This window comes from Panthera leo, chromosome B1, assembly GCF_018350215.1.
Source record: "Panthera leo isolate Ple1 chromosome B1, P.leo_Ple1_pat1.1, whole genome shotgun sequence".
Classification (NCBI taxonomy): Eukaryota; Metazoa; Chordata; class Mammalia; order Carnivora; family Felidae; genus Panthera; species Panthera leo.
In genome coordinates, this window is record NC_056682.1 from 98,635,045 (window position 1) to 98,656,839 (window position 21,795).

At 36.0% G+C, this 21,795-nt stretch overlaps 1 pseudogene; it reads left to right on the forward strand.

The window, feature by feature from the left end:
* Window positions 1-4,371: 4,371 nt before the first annotated feature.
* On the forward strand, window positions 4,372-13,640 carry LOC122218438 (annotated as a pseudogene).
* The last annotated feature ends 8,155 nt before the right edge of the window (window positions 13,641-21,795 follow it).

The following is a 21,795-nucleotide window of genomic DNA, read 5'->3' on the forward strand; positions in this document are numbered from 1 at the left end:
TGGGCTCACCTGCAGCACAACCTCTCTGACCTGGTGACCACCCTCCTCTCTGGCAGAGGGTATGCATGCCTGACTGGAACACCCAAAGGCTCTATTTTCCTTTCCTTCTCTTCCTCGATGTGGTACTTCCGAATGTTTACTTTTGGAGCTAATCTTCTTTATTTTGTATAATTAATAGAGGAAGAGTAGAGGTTCAGATACATAACTGAGTTCAGATACATAACTGAGATGGAAGCTTGTACCCCAAGTTCAGATACATAACTGAGATGGAAGCTTGTACCCCCGAAGGTAAATGCCAACTGCCATCAAAAGCTCAAAGTTAGAGAAGTGCTTCAGAGACTTGCTAGTAGAATCACTAGTAGATCACTTCTCAGACTCAGCACTTCGGTGGGTAATGACCTCCACCTTCTTTTGCCTCTGACCTCTCTTATTTGTATGCTTCCCTGCTTTAGCAATCCTCACCCTATCCCAAACCCTCAGCTAATTGAGCAGCTGTTTCCTTAATAATGTTAATATTTTCAAACTGTCATGTACTTCTGGAGACATTCTTGTCCTTTGTGATCATTATTTTTTGAATGTCTGAACATTAGATGTTCGTTTTATGTTCATTATATATTGACTCTGAGTTTTTGAGCTCACAATTGACAATACCGATAATACTTTTAATCTGTTCTGTGTCAAACCTACACTTTTATGATATTTATGTATGTATGTATGTATGTATGTATTTCAAAAATTTATTTAAATTCTGGATAGTTAACATAGTGTGTAATATTGATTTCAGTAGTAGAATTTAGTGATTCATCACTTACATGTAACACCAAGTGCTCAACACTAGTGCCCTCCTTAGTACCCATCACCCATCTAGCCCATCACCCCACCCACCTCCCTCCATTAGCCCTCAGTTTGTTCTCTATTGCAAAGAGTCTCCTATGGTTTGTCTCCCTCTCTTTTTTTCCCCTTCCCATATATTCATCTGTTTTGATTCCTAAATTCCACATATGAGTGAAATCATATGCTATTTGTTTTTCTCTGACTGACTTAGTTCACTTAGCATAATATACCCTAGCTCTACCCACATCATTGCAAATGGCAAGCTTTCATTCTTTTTGATGGCTGATGGCTGAGTAATATTCCATTTTATATATATATATATATATATATATATATATGCCACTTCTTTTTAATCCATTCATCAGTTGATGGACATCTGGGTGCTCTCCATAGTTTGGCTCTTGTTGACAATGCTGCTATAAACACCAGGGTATATGTAACACTTTGAATCTGTATTTTTTTTTTTTTACCCTTTGGGTAAATACCTAATAGTACAATTGCTGGATTGTAGGGTAGTTCTATTTTTAACTTCTAGAGGAAACTCCAAAGTGTTTTTCAGAGTGGCTGCACCAGTTTGTATTCCCAAGGGAGTAAGTGTTCCCCTTTCTCTGCATTATCACCAACACTCGCTGTTTCTTGTGTTGTGAATTTTAGCCATTCCGACCGGTGTGAGGTGGTATCTCATCATGGTTTTGATTTGTATTTCCCTGATGATAAGTGATGTTGAGCATCTTTTCATGTGTCTATGACCTACATTTAGATCATTTCTAATACAGAGCTCTTAGAGGATTTATCACCATAAGTGTAGGGGCACCTGGGTGGCTCAGTCAGTTAAGTGTCTGACTCTTGATCTCAACTCAGGTCATGTTCCCATGGTTTGGGGGTTCCATGTTGGGCCCTGTGCTGACAGTGGGGAGACTGCTTGGGATTCTCTTTCTCCCTTTCTCTCTGCTCCTCCCCTGTGCATGAGCACATACATGCATGTTCTCTCTCACACAAAATAAATAAATAAACTTAAAAAAATAATAATAAATGTAAAGCACTTAAGATGGAACCTGACACTATTCACGGATGTGCTCCAAAACCACAGTTTGATCAAATGCAAAATGGCTAATGTTAAAAATCAATACTTGGTATTTGTGATTTTGGATTTTTTCCTCTTCATGAATTTCCTCAAATTCATGAATTTGAGCCATTAAATTTGATATTTTTCCTTAAATTCACCCTCACAATATGTTAAGAATACCAAAATCAGATTGTTCTTGAGAGAATCACGACCTAAAAAAATATTCAATGACAAAGTATTAAAAGCAGACTTTAAAGGTTATTTTTCCACCTATAATGCTGATATACCAAGTAATTCTAAAAGATTGGAATTATGATAAAACATATTTGGTACCATACCATTTTAAAACAAAAACTTTTAATGGCTCAAAAAGATTGAGATATTCTCCCTAATTTTTAAGCTAATCCACTGTTGTCACTTTAATCATAAAATACTTGTCAGGACGCCTTAGCCAAGTCGGCTAACTCTTGATTTCAGCTCAGGTCGTGATCTCATGGTTGTAAATGGAGCCCCACATGCAGCTTCCCACTGAGGACGGAGCCTGCTTGAGATTCTCCCTCTCTCTGCCCCTTCCCAACTTGTGCTTGCACATACATTCTCTCTCAAAATAAATAAATAAATAAACATTTAAAAAGTCTCTACTTATCTAATTTAAAGCTCTTAAATTTTTTAAAACAAAATTCACAGCATCACAATCATCAAATATGACAATATTTTTTTCCTTTTGCAAAAATACTTAAAATGACGGAATTTCAACATAAATATACATAATGAGATTTTTCCCTTCAAGTTATACCAAGAATGCTTTCAAATTTGAAAGTACATATTTAATTATTAATAATATACCCAAATAACAATAAATATTAATATCATTAATAGTAATTAGATATGATCATAATTATTATTGATCATAAACAAGTTCAGAGTTGTCAGAAAGGAACTGCAGTGGGCAGTCAGCTGTTTGGCAATCCAAGGGCCAGTGCAAAAGCCATGGTCAAATGACAAGCTTTTGCTAATTTCCTCGGGGGGTTTGGTTAATTTTATCCACAAAGCCAAAATTCAGAGAATCTCTAAGTAAGAAGCATTCAGGAAGCTCTCATAATTATCGGTCTTATATATGTGTTTCTGCATGTACATAACATAATTTTCTATTAATACTTAAAAATTAAGCAATAAACATACATTTCAAAGCACCACATATTTTTTATGTTGGTTTGAACTCAAGATTCAAAACAATCAAAATGTTACAAATCTAAAGTAAAGTTTAAAAATACTAAATCCTAAGTGTTTTAAAATACTATCCCTTAAAAAGAAACTAAAGTATTTCAGAAAGGATTATTTGCAGACCACACACTACAAATAATTTTAGTTGACCCATTTTAAATGTTTAAATCTGAGAGAATCCTATAACTCACTTAATATTTAAGCATCCAAGGCTTTCCTTCTCCTCTGGATTCCTCTTATTTGAAAACAGAATGTCACTCTTAGGATAATTCGATAAATGTTGTGTCAGCAGTTTTTAGAAAAAGTCTTCTGTTGTAACAAAACTGCCAGACGCTAAACAGACAAAGTCTCAGAATAATTGATATGGACAACAGAAGTAAGAATTTTGACTCCCAGTGGGCAAGCCACCTGTACAAACAACACTTCTAACTTCAATTTGAGTTGCTGGCTTCTGAACACTCAATTATTTAGGGCATTCAGAGGATTTCATTAATACAAGAAATGCCTACAGGCCTGCATTACAAAGGTGGTCTTTATCATTAAAGATTGGGGTTCAGTAATAAGAATTGCTAATGCTATGTGGATGACAAATGATTTTTCTCCACCAGAACTAGAATTCTTCCCTTTTTGAAAGTATTTTAATATGTTCTTCTTCAGAATGTTTTAATGCTATTTTGCCTTGAAATCCTCAGTCAGACATTTTTAGAGGCAGAATATAAAAGGACAGAAAATGACCATCCAGATGTTTCCACATTCCAAGGTTGTCACAGCATTGCCATCCAGACAAAGTCTGTTCTGGATTCTTAAGAAATTAGTTAGGATTAGAGGGGTGAACTACTTGCACAGAGTTCTCTTTTAGCATTAATATGCTTTGTAGAGCCTCTTATTACAATGAATTGACTTAGATCCCCTGTCTCATATTTAAAGCGACAAATAATTTGTTTGGTTTTGTTTCGCTGAAGAGTAAGGATTTAAGTACTTTTAGAATCCAGTTTTAAATTGTAAAACAATTTTAGATTTACAGAAAATTGTGAAGGTAGTACAGAGAGTTCCCAGATTTTGCACCCATTTTCTCTTAGTAACATGTTACATTAGCATACCACATTTGTTATAATTACTGAACCAGTGGAGATATATTATTATTATTAACTGAAATCCATAGCTTATTCAGACTTCCATAGTTTTTACCTAATGTTCTTTTTTATGTTCAGGATCCCATCTAGGATCCTACATTATATTTAGTTATCATGTACCCTCATGTGCTCACGGCTGTGACAGTTTCTCAGACTTTTCTTGTCTTTGATGTCCTTGACAGTTCTGAGAGTACTGGTCAGGTAATTTGAGCATGTCTCGCAACAGAAATTTGTCTGATTTTTTTCTCATAATTATACTAGGTATGGAGTTTGAGGAAGAAGACCACAGCAATGAAATACTATTTTCATATCTTATCAAGGATACATGACTTATTACTGCTCATGTTGATCTTAAGTTCCTGCCTCAGGCAGAGTTTTTCATGTTTCTCCAATAAAATGTTACTCTTTCCCACCCTGTCCCCTTTCTGTACTGTCTTCCTTGGAAGGAAGTCACTATGTGCAGCCTGCATATGAAAGGTCGGGAGTGATTCGCCAACTCCTTGAGGGCTCGTTATCTATACAAATTATTTGGAATTCTTCTGCACAAGAAATTTGTCTCATCTCATTCATTCATTCATTCAATTATTCAATCATTCATTTGTATCTGTATGCACTTTTTGTACTGGGTTATAATCCAATACTGCTTTTCTTATTTTGTTGCTCAAATTGTTTCGGTCCTGGCCTTTAGAATCTCTTCGGGTGTCTAATATACCTCATATACCTCTTATACCTCATGTTTGTGCTTGTATATGGAGGTCTTTTCTTAGTTTCTGATGTTACAAGGTGCTGTAGGCTCATCATGTATATTTTCTGCACGAATACTAAAAATCAGTCTTTCTTCAAGGAGTTTGGTTTCTGTTATTGGAGAACAGTGTTAGAAACTGAGATCTGGGTGTTATGTAGGCACATAGCTATATATCATTGAAACCAGGTCCTCTCAATCAACAGTGTAAGGAAATGTATTTATGTATGTATGCTAACCCCTGAATCTATACATATCTGTACTTGTATATGTAAATACCTGCCTATAGTAAACTAAATCTGCATGTGTTTTGAGGACTCCAAGTCTAACTCCTTACCAGATGGATCATTCCAGCCTCCTTCTCTTGCTTGTCTGCAAACTACCAATAAGAAACCTAGATTCAAACCACCTTTATCCATTGACTTAATCTCAGTATACACAGAGTGGTTACAGAATTGTTAACCTGTATACCTATAGGAAACAAAGTGTTCAACTAGACCGTAGTGATAATGTATAATTCCTCTTGACTTTAGTCATGAAAACTTCACTCATTTTCCAAGTTACTCAGGCTACCAACGTGTTTGAAGTTGTTTCATATATTTGTAATATGTGAGATTCTTTTATAGCATTCCACATTTCATCCTGGGAACTCCCAGTCTCCTATTTTTTTTTTTTTTGAAATTTACATACATTAAGGTTTATTTTTTATGTTGTAAAGTTCTATTTTAACAATTACACAGTTTCATGTATCTACCATGACTGTATCATTTAGAATATTTTCACTGCCCTAAAAAAATCCCCTGTGCTTTACTTATTCAACCTTCTTCTCCCCCACAAACTCCTGACAACTACTGGTATTTATGCAATTTTTATAATTTTGTCTTTTCCATAGGTCATATAATTAGAATTACAGATTTTGTAGCCTTTTCAGACTGACTTCTTTCACTTAAAAATATGCATTTAAGTTGCATCCATTGCTGAGATGCCTAGCTGTCTCAGTCAGTAGAACATGCAACTCTTGATCTCAGGGTCATGAGTCCAAGCCCCATGTTGGGCATGAGGCCTACTTTTAAAAACTAATTAATGTGGGCACCTGGGTGGCTCGGTGGGTTAAGCGTCCAACTTCGGCTCAGGTCATGATTTCACGGTCTGTGAGTTTGAGCCCCATGTCAGGCTCTGTGCTGACAGCTCGGAGCCTGGAACATGCATCAGATTTTGTGTCTCCCTCTCTCTGCCCCTCGTCTGCTTGTGCTCTATCTATCTCTGTCTCTCAAATATAAAACAAACAAAACAAAACAAAACAAAAAAACCTAAATAATGTAATTCACTTTAATTAATTAAAGATCAATTAGTCAATTAATCAACTGGCTAATTAGTTAAGTGATTGGTTATTTAAACGAATTAATTAGTTGATTAATTAATTAAACATAACTAAAAAAGATTCATTCATTGCTTTCCCTGCCTTAATAGCTGATTTCTTTTTATGGCTGAATAATATTCCATTGTATAAATGTAGCAGTTTATCTGTTGGTTGCTTCCAGTTTTTGGCAATTATTCATAAAGCATGCAAGTCTTAGAGTGGAAAAACTTTTCAAATCATTAAGCTAAATACTTTAGAAGAAGTGGTGCTATATCATACGGTAAAATTATGTTTAGATTTGTAAGAAACTGGCAAATTTTCTCCTATAGTGGATGTGTCATTTTCAATCACTCCCAGAAATGAATGAGAGTTTTGTTGCTCTGCTTTCTTGGCAGTTATTGACATTGTCAGTGTTTAGGATTTTTGCCATTCTAATTAATGTATAGTTGATATCTTGTTATTTTAATGTGTAATCCTCTGATGACAATAATGTTAATATGTTTATATGTGTATTTTGCCACCTGTATATCTTTTTTGGTAAGGTCTGTTCAGATCTTTTACCCACTTTTTAAAAAATGATTATACATTTTCTATTTGTTGAATTTTAAGAGTTCTTTGTATATTTCGGATATGAGTCCTTTATTAGATATGTGTTTTGCTCCTGGTTTCTCCCAGTCTTTGGCTTGTCTTTTCATTCTTTTAATAGTGTCTTTTGCAAAGCAAAAGTTCTAATTTTCATAAGGTACTACCTATTCTTTTTCATGGACTAGATGTTTGGATCGCTTTTTTTGGTGTTTTATCTAAAAACTCATCACCAGAAAAATATTTTTAATAGCTATGTATGGTTTTAAATATTAGATAGTTACTTTGAAATAGTAACTTTCAAATCTTTTTCTCTTTTTATTTATTTATTTGAAAGAGAGAAAGTTTGAGTGCAAGTAGGGGATGGGGCAGAGGGAGAGAGAGAGAGAGAGAAAAGAGAGAGAGAGAGAGAGAGAGAGAGAGAGAGAGAGAGAATCTCAAGTAGGCTCGGTGATCCGCACTCTGACACAGGGCTTAATCTTACGACCTTGAAATCGTGACGTGAGCTGAAATCAAGATTCGGATGCTTAACCAACTAAGCCATCTAAGCACCCAAATCTCTTTCTCTTTCATTTTTCTTTCACTGCTCTCTTTTCACTTTCCTCACTCTTTTTTGTGTTCTCTTTCTCTGTTTGCCTCTTTTCTCTCTGGCAATAAGTAGGCTAGAACACAAAAAATGAGCTTGTAAGTCAATTATTCTTTAATTTATCCATTTTCTTCTATGGATTTAAACAAAATATTTTATTTATTTTTGAGAGAGTGTGAGCAGGGGAGGGGCAGAGAGAGAGGGGGAGAGAGGACCTGAAGTTGGCTCTGCACTGACAGCAGTGAGTCCCATGCTGCGCTTGAATGCACAAACCCTGAGATCATGACCTGAGCTCAAGTCGGATGCTCACCTGACTGAGCCACCAGGCACCCCTCTTCTGTGGAATTTTTACATACATTTTAGAAATATTCTTTTGTGATCTAAAGATCATCTGTATGCTAGTTGGTTGGTAGTAAACTGTAGCAATAATTAAAGGATGCTCTAATAATGTGCCAATTAATCAAAATCAATATTTGATTAGTTATCAATGTAATTATCATTATAATTAATTATCAATAGAATAATTTATAAATACTTATTCTATAAATTATAAATACTTATTCAAAGACAAGTATGTTCTCAAAATGAATTCCCTATGAATGAATACAAAGCTAGTATTTGTCATGTCCCCCCTCCTAGTTTGGCTCTCAAAAATCTAATTGAGGATAGAGTGCAATTAGCAAATTAAAATGAATTAAAAAAACTATATTACATTATGTGTAATCAAATGTAAGAACACCATGCTAATGCCATATACGGTGTAATGGTTGGTGAATGTGAGAGCAATGAGCACTGCTGTATTGGTGGTAGGTTTCTGTTCATTTGTTTAAATGTTTATTTTTGAGAGAGAGAGAGAGAGAGAGAGACAGAATACAAGTGGGGGAAGGGCAGAGATAGAGGGAGACAGAATACAAGTGGGGGAGGGGCAGAGAGAGAGGGAGACACAGAAACCGAAGCAGACTCCAGGCTCCAATCTGTCAGCACAGAGCCTGATGGGGGGCTCGAACTCACAGACTGCGAGATCATGACCTGAGCTGAAGTCGGCCACTCAACCTACTGAGCCACCCAGGTGCCCCTTGGTGGAAGGTTTTGAAGAAAGCAGAGCTTGTGCTTGCCACAGAAGATGATTATAATGTAGATCGTCCAAGTTAAGAAGAAGGGATGCTCCAAACGAAGGAAAACATGAACAAAAGCACTGACTTGAAGTTGAAAATGCGATACTCATTGGGCAGGTATAGCACAACTCCAATTAATCAAATGGCTTTTAAAATCAGTGTGTCAAGTAGATTGGTAGATTACATGTGTTTATGTAGGAGCCTGAAGTTTTTTTTAATCGATGGTTAATGCAACACAAAGAATCTTTAAGACACACTTTGACTATTGAGGCCTCTGTTATGACAGTTAGGTCACTGAAACCCTCTGACAAGAGCATAATGGCATTCTCTTGTCCCCTGTGATTGGCTCAGATGTGGAAATATAATCTAATTGGATCTAGCAGAGGGAAATTTATGATTTTAATTTGATAGTATTTGGAAGAAAATTCTCCCTTCTGAGTAGTATGATTACAGATGGGGCATTTGAATTTCTCCAGTTACTTTAGCTCCGTGAAAGATCAGACCAGCCAATAGAGAAAGGTAACACCAAGAGGATCACAAGGCAGCAGAGCCAGAAAACTGATCAAAGGGTACTTGGAGCCTGGCCTACTTCTGGATTGTTGTGTTAATTGAGCCAATAAATCCTGTGATGTGCCTTCTTCCAGGTACTCAGAAAATCTTTTATTTTCTCTCACATCCCACATATAGCCTCATATTAGGAAATTATTTTTGTTCTACCTTCAAAATATGTTTAGACCCTACTACTTCTCACGTCTCTACCCTGTCTCCCTGAACCAGATCAGCATCAGCCATCACCTGAGTTAATACAACCGGTCCCTAATCAGTCTCCCTTTTTCATTACTGTTCTTTCACAGTCAATTAACTACACAGGTGGTAGTGATCTTTTAAACACAAAATAAGATCTAACTACTTCTCTGCTCAGCATTCTCTAAAAGCTCCCCATATAGGGAATAAAATCCAAAGGCAAGACAATGGCCTGCTAGGTCTCACAAGCATGGGGCCTTCCTTAATTCTTTTGCAGTATTATCTCTTACCAAAACCCCTTTTTACCCTAGGCCAGGTGGCTTTTTTTTTTTTTTTTTTTTCCTGTTTCTCAAACATGTAAAACACACACTCACCTTAGGGCCTTTGCACTTACTGCTTCTTCTGCCTGAAACCTAGTTTCACAAAATATTGCCTTTTCCCTTACTTCACTTGTTTTCCTTACTAGAAAGAAATTGGCTTCCATTTAAAACCACACAGTGTCCTCACTGGTACCAGATAATATTTTCATCATCCAGCTTTACATTTATTCAAAGTTTTTGTCACTACTCAAGACACTTTATTTGTTGATATTATATCCCCTCACCAATCATGTAAGTTTCCTGAGAACAGGATAGCTCTGTTTTCTTTGATGTTTCTAAAACCTGCAGCAGAGAAGGCAACACATAGGATATTTTTTTAAAGTACGTCAAATCATTCTTCAAGGTAATTAGAGTTGTTCTTATTTCTGTTAATGTCATTTGCTACTAAAAGCACTTTCATTAGATAAATGACAATCTAACTAGTGTTTACTAAATTTAATAAAGACAATATACCACATCTAGAGGAAAAAATATATTGTAAATTATGTGATAGTGCTTTAAAGTGACTCTGTATTTAATATTTTCCATTAAAATTAGTATATTATACAGCTAAGAAAAACTGAAATCATTCACAGAAATCTTTTGTATTGAGAAAAGAAAAATAGCTAAGAATGAAACATTCCCTGTTGTAAAAATATGGTGGTTTTTACTTTAAAAAAAAAAAAAAGAAAGAAAAAGAAAAACCTACCACCTTTCTCTAGGAGTACAGTTTTAGATTTCACAACAAAATGTTAACAGTGATATAATTTAAGAGGGATTTGGTTACATAAAAGGTGGGAATTGATGGGTTATATACTTATGGAACTCATCTTAAGTCATCAAGCTCTTTCTTGGGTGCTTTACAAGTATTATCTTATTTAATATTTTCAAACCTCTTTCTGATAAATATTAGTTATTATTTTACAGACGAAAAGAAAAAGAGGTTCTGAAGGAAAAGAAAATTCCCAAGAGCCCACAATTCATACTGACATCCAAATCTAAAGCTTCAAGCATCAAAACTGATTTTAAAAAAATGCTCTTTCCAATAAACATGTAAACCTATTGGTATGCACACAAATATTGTTAAAGTATTGTCTGTGAAGCCCTGTTTGGAAAATATTAAAATCTTTGTATGGTTTATCAATCTGTCAACTAAAATTTGAAAAAAAAAAAAAAAACCTAGCTCAATGCATTTTTTTATTGAAAAAAAAGAAACTAGCTCAGTGATGTTTTACAGATGAATAATGTTAGCACTGCTCTAATTACTTAAAAATGCATGTAATTATATGAGCACGAAGACTAATAATAGCAAATGATACTTACATATAAAACTACATTAGCAAGTGCTACAGTCACTTGTTAAAATAAATCATATCAAAGGGAAGGGGGAGGAATAGAAAGGCAGACAAGAAACGACAGTGATATTTAAAGTTAACGATGACTAAGAGGTGAACTTTAAGTCTATTTACATATTTCTGAAAGACTGAAACATCAAAAACCACTAACCTGAAATATAGAGGAAACAGAGGAAGAAAATCACTCCACATCGAGAAAACGTTCCTTATAACATTATGTGATAACAGAAAATACGCCATGAACTAAAAAGGAAAAGTATGCATACACACAACAATGTCATTACGAATGTGTGACAGTAACACTATTTTAGAGACAGGAACACTGAGGTGTAAGTGATAGCTCTTGTTAAGTGGTTACCAGCAAAGTAAGATACAAAATAAAATCGGCATGTGTCCCAGGTTGTGGTTTTCTGTTCTGGGGCCGGAAGGTCCTGCCAGACGGGGTCTGAAGATGACCGGCATTTGAGCTTCCAGCCATGTGAATATCTAAAACTCCCTGGCAGTGAGAATTCAGTCGAGAGCCAGACACTAGGCTCCGGCACCAACAGCCACCAGTGGTATGGCCACAACCAGGCCAGAAGAATCTAGTGTCACCACCCTGCCCCCGTGCTATAATCATCGAAGGAGTAAATGCTTGTTGAATAGACTCCTAAGTTCCAGGTGCTGTATGAGCCCCTTCTGAGGGGCTCAATTTTGGAACTCCACATCTGCAACATCACCCCCATTTGCTCCTTCAGAGATTTTGGAACCAGACTTTTGGGATATAAGCCTGCCACTGAGTTCACTCTAGAAGGGGAAAAAAATACAGGAACGATAATAACGGTAACTACCGGGTGAACTCGAGGAATGCCAGAGGCATCTGCAGCTGTTAACAGGCTCCAGTTTAGAATTCAGTAGTCCTGAGGTGGCTGGGTGGCTTAGTCAGTTAGACGACTGACTTAATTTCAGTTCAGTTCATGATCTCATGGTTCCTGGGTTCAGGCCCCACATCGGGTTCTAAGCTGTGCCAGCATGGATCCTGCTTGGAATTCTCTTTCCCTCTCTCTCTACCCCTCCCCCACTCATTCTCTCTCTCTCTCTCTCTCTCTCTCTCTCAAAATAAATAAATAAACTTGAAAATAATTGAAGGACCACTAAAAAAATTATAATAATACAGTAGTCCTGCAGCAAATGCTACACCATTTACTCTTTTACTTCTACTCAGCTGGTGGTGGCACCGTTTCGTCTGTTCTGGTATCAACCCAGGAGCTTCCATGGGATTTACTCCAAATAATTTGGGTGGACCAAGAGCAAAAACTACAACTGCATCAACAACCCTTCCTCTAGGATGGGTTAGACTTATACATAGACCCAGACTCAGACTTAACATGTACACTGACACTTACCTACACATAGCTGGTTTGGGAGGTTTGAGTTTCCAAAGTTCAAGCACAACAATCAAAACTTGAACAGGAGGATATGGGCATGACTTTGGCATCTACTGTAGCTACTTCAACTGTGGCCAGTGAAGAACTTAGTGGTATAGATTTTAGTAGCTAATAATATAAAAAGAGTGAGAAAAGAGGAGGATGACCAGAAGATAACAAAGCACTGAAGGATGAAAACCTTCCTCATGTCCTTTGCCAGGATATGGAAAACCTTAAGAAATTTGTGAAGGAACAAAAATCAATACAAAAAAAAATAAGCAATGATCAAAGTTTAAGAAGTATTAAGGCTCTGGGGCACCTGGGTGAGTCAATCGATTAAGCATCCGACTCTGGATTTCGGCTTGGGTCATGATCTCAAGATCGTGGGATTGAGCCTTGCTCAGCATGGAGCCTTGCTTAGCATGGAGCCTACTTAAGATTCTCTCTCTCTCCCTCTCCCTCTGCCTCTCCTACACCCCCTCATTAAAAAAAAAAAAAAGATATTAAGGCTTTAAAGTACCTTCTGTCATTGGGTACCTGTGGATGAGCAAAAAAATACTCTTGATATCAACAACTTAAAAATATAAGTTACTCAGGAGTTAAATAAGGCACATATAGCATTCAGAACCCAGGAACTACTGCACAGACTTCAAAATAAAAATACAGCTTCTGCCGACTATGTCCCAACCACAGTTCAGCACTTCCAGCTATAGCTTCAACAGTACAGACAGCAGATTGAACAACTAGAAAACTGTCTTGTCACTCAAGCAAATAATTGACCTATAACCACTCAAGATTTATCAAGGGTTCTGTAGAAAACTTACCAACATTTGTAGCTTTGGCTCTACAACTTCGGTCTATTATTAAAAGTGTAAAAGTGCTCAAAGAGTAATACCTTCTCTATAGAAAAATGTTGGAAAATGGTATAGACATGTTTGAAGTCAGGCTAGCAGAAGCTAAGAAATGGCAGAATGCACCCAGAGTTCCTACCAGACCCATGCTTCTCAGTAACATGCCCGTGAAGCTGCCATCACGACCTTGGCGACACTAAGCTTAGCAAGGATGGTGACAGGTCCAGAGTTTAGTACAGATTCAACACAAGTATTGGGAATGATCTGCAAGCAAGTGGCGTAGGGTCTTCACACTGAAAATTTTGGAACGAGGTTTTGCTTTCGAAATGCCACTGCCAAGGGGCGCCTGGGTGGCTCAGTCGGTTGAGCGTCCGGCTTCGGCTCAGGTCATGATCTCACAGTTTGTGGGTTTGAGCCCCGCGTCGGGCTCTGTGCTGGCAGCTCAGAGCCTGGAGCCTGCTTCGGAATCTGTGTCTCCCTCTCTCTCTGCTCCTCCCCTGCTCATGCTGTCTCTCTCTCTCCTTCAAAAATAAATAAAAACATTAAAAAAATTAAAAAAAAAAAAAGAAATGCCACTGCTGAGGCCACATTTGGGTTTTGGAAAAATAAATGAACCTTCAGTAATCCCAGGGCAACCTTTGGCACCTCTGGTACATCTTCATGTAACTTCAACAATTCTAGCATCGTGGTCCCCATGGATCAGACAAACAGGGTACCCAGTCCTGTCTCTTGGATCAGAAGGGGAAATCTTTCGGTCGAAGAAACCTCCAACTGGAAACAAAACAAGAAAAATAATTAATATATGAGTCGATGTGTTAGGGGAATCCATGGCAGCATTGTTCATTATGAGCCTCTTTTCCTAACCTTGATGCGGTAAATTGCACCTCAGGAGATTTATAAAGTTTTGATATTTTTCCCCTACTCTGGAATTTTGAGTTCATACTGATAAACTGTTTTCTTGTGAATATAAAGTCCAGTAGTGTATTTTTCTTTATTTTGTAAACTATATTCTGCTTACATCCCTGACTAGTAAAGCCTATTGTTTAGCAAAGTGTTAATAGCTGTGGTTTTTATTGATAAGGTTGACACTACATAAATATATACCTATTTGTTTCTCTTAGAGTAGAAAAGACCTCTAGTGTTTATAGTTGAGTCAATTCTTATTTTGATAAGAGTCTCTTGAACTACACTGAAGGACATCTTTTATACAGAATAATATTCACACTTGTGCGTATGCATAAAATATGAATTTGTAGAAAGAAACTCTTGCCTCAAACTGTTTCCCTTTTTTAAGGGTATTTTGTTTTTCACAGTTAAAACTTCACATCTCAGTGCATGTAGATTGAAAGTCAATGGAATTAATTGCTTAAAAACTTGTTGCAGGAGTTATTGGCCTGTTTGGCTGACTCAATTTAATTGTCTCTAGTCTTCCATTTTTCTTCCCATGCTGATCTTTGACAGCCTCTCCATAAGAAGAATGCTGTGTATCTTGTCAAACAAATGTTTATCATCCTATAATAATTACCTGTAGGATATTTATATAATATTGGTTGTTTTTTTCCCCACATCTCAAGTGAACCTTCAAGAACCTATTTCAACTCTAGTGGGATTGAGTGTATGCACGTAAAAGATTTTCTATTACTTTAGTGAAAACTTTATGAGCTCTTCGAATGCAGAGTTAATTCTTACATGGCTATAAAAGACACCTAGGTGGCTCACTTGGTTAAATGTCCAACTCTTGTTTTCAGCTCAGGTCGTGATCTCAGTTGATGAGTTCCAGTCCTGCGTCGGGCTCCACACTTGTGCAGAGCCTGCTTGGGATCCTCTCTCTCTTCCTCTCTCTGCCCCTTCCCAACCTTTGCTCTGTCTCTCTTCCCCCTCTCTCTCAAAATAAATAAATTTAAAAGCAAATTCTTACATAGCTATTAATACCCCAAATGGAGTGGCTTATATGTCTCTTAATATATTAATGGTTTAATATAAGCTACAGACACAATACATTTAAAATCTGGTTTGGGTACCAACTATGCACTCTTTCCTGTCTTATCTGTGACCACAGAGCCATAATTACGCGCAGGCAGGCCAGGCTGCCTCTGTGTAATGTGCCTGTAATAGCATTAATAGCGGAATGAGAGCCAATAAAAAGGAAAGCCCTTTGACAGAGAACTGCCTTACCCCTAATTTAAGAGAAAAGCAATTAGATTGATGTATTTACCTTTCAAATACAGTTTCCAGATGTAGTCTGAGTATGGAATGTCATTGAAAATTGTGTAATTTTTTATACAGATTTAATAGTATGTATTAAGTGAATACTTTCAGAATCATCTTCATCTAGCCACTATTTTGCTAAAATAGAGATTGTACATATGTATATATTTTCAGCAAACATTGGCTGGTTTTGATTATAAGTGTTGTAAAACTGTTTTATCTGCTTATAGCAACAACTGATTTTTCTGTCATATAGTAAAATTCGAAAAGATACTTGCTTTCTGAGCAATGAACTTGTTTTTGCTTTTTCATACTCCTCTATTACTGCAATTCCCAAGTTCAGATTGTGAAAAAAGGCAAGAAAATGTGTGATTTTTGTGTTCTGTGATGACTGTCAGTTAAGTGTGCAATTACATCTTTTTTATTTATTTTTTAAAAATTATTTTTAATGTTTATCCATTTTTGAGAGACAGAGAGAGGGGTAGAGAGAGAGGAGACACAGAATCTGAAGCAGTCTCCAGGCTCTGAGTTGTCAGTGCAGAGCCCAATGCAGGGTTCGAACCCACAAACCGCAAGATCATGACCTGAGCCGAGGTCAGATGCTTAACCGATTGAGCAACCCAGGCACCCCTACATCATTTTTAAAAAGGACTTTTTTTGGTTTGAAAAAATCCAAATATATTTTTTAGTTTTCAAAATGTAATTTGCATCTTAACATATTAAACTACTTGAAGTTTTGTAATATAGAAATTTGCGATAGTTTAATTGGGCTGTCATTTTTCCTTAATGTCTTCACTTTGTCCAGAGTCTGCCTTTGTGTAAATAATAAAATTTAATGAGTCAATTACTGTTAAAAACAAATCTGTTGTATTCAAAAAATATATGTTAAAGGATTTGAAAGTCATTGAGATAAATTATGCTACTTCAATATGACTTTATAATCTTTACTTTCTGATGATGGGGCACTCATCTTAGTGACCCATGTCACTGGTCAGGGGACCTGTAGGGCTGATGTATTTGATCACCTTGACTAAGCACCTTGATTGATGTAATTGACTACCTTCACTGACCTACCACGGGTACCATAAATCTCTTTACCATTAACAGAGGCTTTCAGCACTGTTCCACCATAAAAAAGTCAAAGAATTATACAGTTCAGAAAACTTGACTTATCTCAAACTGATACATTATTTAACACAGAAACACCTCTTTTCCATTACAAACTCTACAATGCTCAAGGGCTCTTGGCATCTTATGACATTTACTATGACATCTACTCCAGAGGGTATTGCTCCATTTTCCCTTATGTCAAAAATTATATAACTTCTGCAGATGAGCTGAGAGATTTGAAAAAATCTGTGACAAAATGAGTGTGGTTTATCAAGGGATGCCCCCGCCCCCACCCCTGTTGAACAGATAACAACCTGCAAGGTGACAGAAAGCTGTAACATGGGCTAGTTCTGCATAATCATGGGGAGAAAATTACCTAGAGCAGCATGGCCTCCAGATCCCTGCTGTCTAGATAGTTCTTCCAATTCCATCTGAAGTCACTCTCAATATATGCAAAGTTTCACTTTCAATTAGGAATGATCAAGGGAACAACAAGAAAGCAGTGCCTAGCACAGCCTTCTCTACTAAATCCTAATAAGGAAGGCTAAAGTGGGTCTTTCTGCTGCCAAAGTATCAGGACACAGATGCACAGATAGGTCTTGATTAGAGAAAGGAGAAGGACTTTGCAATTTATATTACAAGAGAAATGGAGCAGACAGTCTGACCATGGTGATTTGGGTCAAGTGTGGGCAAACATGTCGGGCAAGAGGAAAGTCCTTGCTTCTTTATTATCTGCTGTTTCTCTGTTACCAGCCTGCTTTTTGTTTGTTCATTTACTTATTCCACAAATGTTTATTTTTTTTAATGTTTATTTTATTTTTGACAGAGAGAGACACAGCATAAGCAGGGGAGGGGCAGAGAGAGAGGGAGACACAGAATCCAAAACAGGCTCTAGGCTCCTTCCTAGCTGTCAGCACAGAGCCCGATGTGGGGTTCAAACTCACAGACTGCGAGATAATGACCTGAGCCGAAGTTGGACGCTCAACTGACTGAGCCACCCAGGCGCCCCCTTTTTAAATTTTTTTTTTAATGTTTAACACAAATGTTTACTTTTTTAATTTTTTAAATTATGTTGACAGCTGCACATCAGGACTATTGAACATATCATTGAGTAATTTATAATAAATGGTGTGCCATTGCCAAAGAATTTTTTAACATGATACCGTAGCATTATCTTTTCTAATATAAATCAGCTATCAGTGCTCTTCTTAACTTTTAATGTGTGTGAATCATATGAAGATCTTAGATGTAGCTTCTGATTCAGTAGGTTGTGGAGGATAAGGGGGCGTTGAGTTTCTACATCTCAAATGAATTCCCAGGTCTGTTGCTGCTAATTGTCTATAGACTACACTTCGCATAGCAAAGATTAAATTATTTTTTCATCCTCTTTTACAACTTCTGAGTTTAGTAACACTATAATCTCAAGACTCAGCACCTCACTATGACCTTTGAAAAGGTTTATCTTTTACTTCCCATATTCTATTAGTCCTCAAATTTGCTATCCTTTTACTTTGCAATGCTTCATATGCCTGTCCTTTCCTTAACACTATTCTCTTCTAATTCACATCACTTTACGTTAGAAATGTTTACAAATCATCTATAGCATCTCACTCAAACCATCAATGTCCCTATTATCCCAGATTTCAGTCTTGTCTCTCTAATCTCTAGTGTCTATGTCCAATTTCTTTCTTTCACTTATTTAACTCTACCATATTGTTTTGCTCATATCAAACAGCTTCATAACTCCTTCCCATGCATGTGTCTCTCCCTCCACTCCATTACAAATTTAGAAATTTAATAAGTAGAAATTAGGAGTACTTTTCATAATCAAATGAACATTATAGCAGATGGTCAATATTAACAAGAAACAGGATGTTTGGTTTTATCTCCACTACTCTGAAGAATCTGAAAACTTTCAGCATCCTCCTAAAATATAACCAAAATGGAATTTGCAGCATATTGTACTTTAAGGAAATTCATTGTACAGGATAGAAACAGGGATGGTGCACAAGGAAGAAAGGGTATTAAAATTAAAGAAAAAAAAAGTTTCATAGAAATAGTTAAGAGGGGAGGATCAAAGAAAAGAAGAAAAAGAAAGTATTTCTGAATTTCCACCAAAAGTAGACTCCTGCAAAGTAGAACTTAGAGGTAACTGAATTGGATAGATCAGGGAATATTTATGCAGAACATTCTGAACTATGTAAATTTTTATAGTAGGCAAGTCTGGAAGACCTTTAACTAGAAAGTAATAAACAATATAATTTATTTAATCATATCACAATTCAATGATATAGTAAATAATAAAAATGTTTCAGATAAGTAAAAATGGCCCTGGATTTGAGGACATGATATATTTTCTAAGAGTTTTAATATGTTTCAATGTTTATTTATGTCTGAGAGACAGAGAGAGACAGAGTGTGGGTGGGGGAGGGGCAGAGAGAGAGGAAGACACAGACTCTGAAGCAGGCTCCAGGCTCCAAGCTGTCAGCACAGAGACTGATGCGGGGCTTGAACTCACGAACTGTGAGATCATGATCTGAGCAAAGTTGGGTGCTTAATCAACTGAGCCTCCCAGGCACCCCTGTTTTCTAAGAGTTTTAAAGAGAAAGTGCCCAAGGCTGTATCCTGTTTGAAGTTCTGTCCCCATTATCCACTCCCTGTTAAGTAAAAATTATTTTATCTCAGCACAGTTTTTCACACTCTCTTCCAGAAAACAGAAGGGGAGAAAATACTTTCCAGCTCATTTTATCAGGGTAGTAGTACCACGATAGCAAAACCAGACAAAGGCAATGCAAAAAAATGAAAACTACAGACTAGTATCTCTTATGAACTTAGACTCAAAAAACCCTCAACCATGACCAAATAGAATTTATTCCAGGTGTACCAGGCTGGTTCAACATTTGAAAACCATCAAGGTAATTCACCATATCAATAGACTGAAAGTGAAAAATCATATGATTATTTCTATTGATGCAGAAAAAAAGCATTTGACAAAATTCAACTCCCATTGATGATTAAAACAACAAAAAAAGTCTCAGCAACTTAGGTAGAGAGCAGAACTATCTCAACCTGGAAAAGATCACTCACAAAAAAACGTGCAGGATTCTTAAAGATGAAAGACTGTGATGAGAAAGAAGCGTGTTCAAACTTATCACTTATTCAATATAGTACTGGGAGTTCTAGTCAGTACAATAAGAGAATAAGTAAATAAAGAAGTGTCACACAAATTAGGAAGAAAGAATAAACCTTCCTCTGTTTGAAGATGATGATTAACTATACAAAAATACCAATAATTCTAAACAACAACAACAATAAAAACAACAACAAAACTCCTAGGACTAAGAGGTGAGTTTAGCAATTTACATTTAGATGTAAATAGATGTAATTCTAGAGAGTTATAGAATGATAGATGATTCACACACAAAAATCAAGTACATTTCTACAGACTAAATATAAATATGGAGACAAAATTTAGAGGCATAAAATCATTTGGCATCACTACAAAAAATATGAAATACTTAAATATAAACTTAACAAAGAATGCATAAGACCTATATGCTGAAAATCATAAATAAATAGAGAAACCTACCTTTATCATGGATTGGAAGACTTAACACAGTAAAAATGTCAATTCTCACTGAATTAATTTGAAAATTGAAAGCATTTTCTATCAAAACCCCAGCAAGATTTTTAATAGACATAGACAACGTTCTTCCAAAATAAAATGGAAAGTCATAAGTCTGAGAATAGATTTTAAAATCCTGGGGAAAAAAATAAAGTGGGACAAAGCACTTTAACTGATTTTAAAGTCTAATATGTGTAGCTACAATAATCAAGGCAAGTGTGATATTGACAAAGAGAAAGAGACCAATAGGAAAAAAAAAAAAACAAAACTCATAAATAGACCCAACACAAATTATCCCAACAGATTTTTGACAAAAGTGCAAAAGCAATTAATGAACGAAGGATAGCCTGTTGACATTACATATGATGCTGGAAGAGTTGGATATCCAAAGGTAAAATATAAATATATAGTAATAAATGAAACCCCCCAAAAGGAGCATAGATGTAACCATAAAACTCAAAACTGTAAACATTTTACAAAAAAAATACAAGAAATTTCTCAGAATCTTGGGCTAACCAAAGTGTTCTTAGATTTGATTCAAAAAATCATGATTTATCAAAGCAAAAGTGATAAATTTGACTTCATCAAAATTAAGAACTTTTATTCTGTGAAAGCCCATATGAAAAAGATGAAACTGGAAGAAATTATTTTCAACTGTGTATTCAACAAAGAACCATATCTAGAATATATAGGAACTATAAACACTCATTAAAAAAATAGAAAATGGGGAAAGAGCATGGATGAACATTTTACTGAAGAGGATATAATGATAGTAAATAAGCACATGAAAGATGTTTAACATCATTAGCTGTCATGGAAATGCAAAATACAACCATAATGAAACATAACTACACATTTATCAAAATGACTAAAATAAAAAGTGGTGATAATACCAAATGCCAGAGATGATGCAGAGAAAGTGAGTCACTCATATTGCTGATGGAAATGTAAACTAGCATAGCCACTCTGGAAAAGATTTTGATGATTTCTTATAAAACTAAATAGTTAACTATCATGCAACTTTCTTGCACTCTTGGGTGTCTTTTCCAGGAAAAAGAAAACTTATTTTCAGAGATGAAAGATTACTGCAGCTTTTTTCATAATAGCTCAAAACTGAAAATAACCTAGTTATCCTTCAATAGGTGAATGGCTAACAAACTATGGCAGATCCACACCATGGGAAAATACTCAGCAATAAAAAGAATTAACGATTGATACATGCAACATCTTGGATAAATTTCCAGGGTATTTTGCTGAGTGAGAAGTCAATCCCAAAATCTTATATGCTGTATGAGTCCATTTATAACATTCTTGAAATGAATGACAATATTTAAAAATAGAAAACAGGTTAGTGGTTGGGAATAGTCAGAGAATTGAAGACAGGGGAAGGAGGTAGATGTGAATATAAAAGAGTTGCTTTTAGTATTAGAACTTTTTTTAAAATTTTTAAAAAATGATTATTTATTATGGAGAGACAGAGAAACACAGAGTGTGA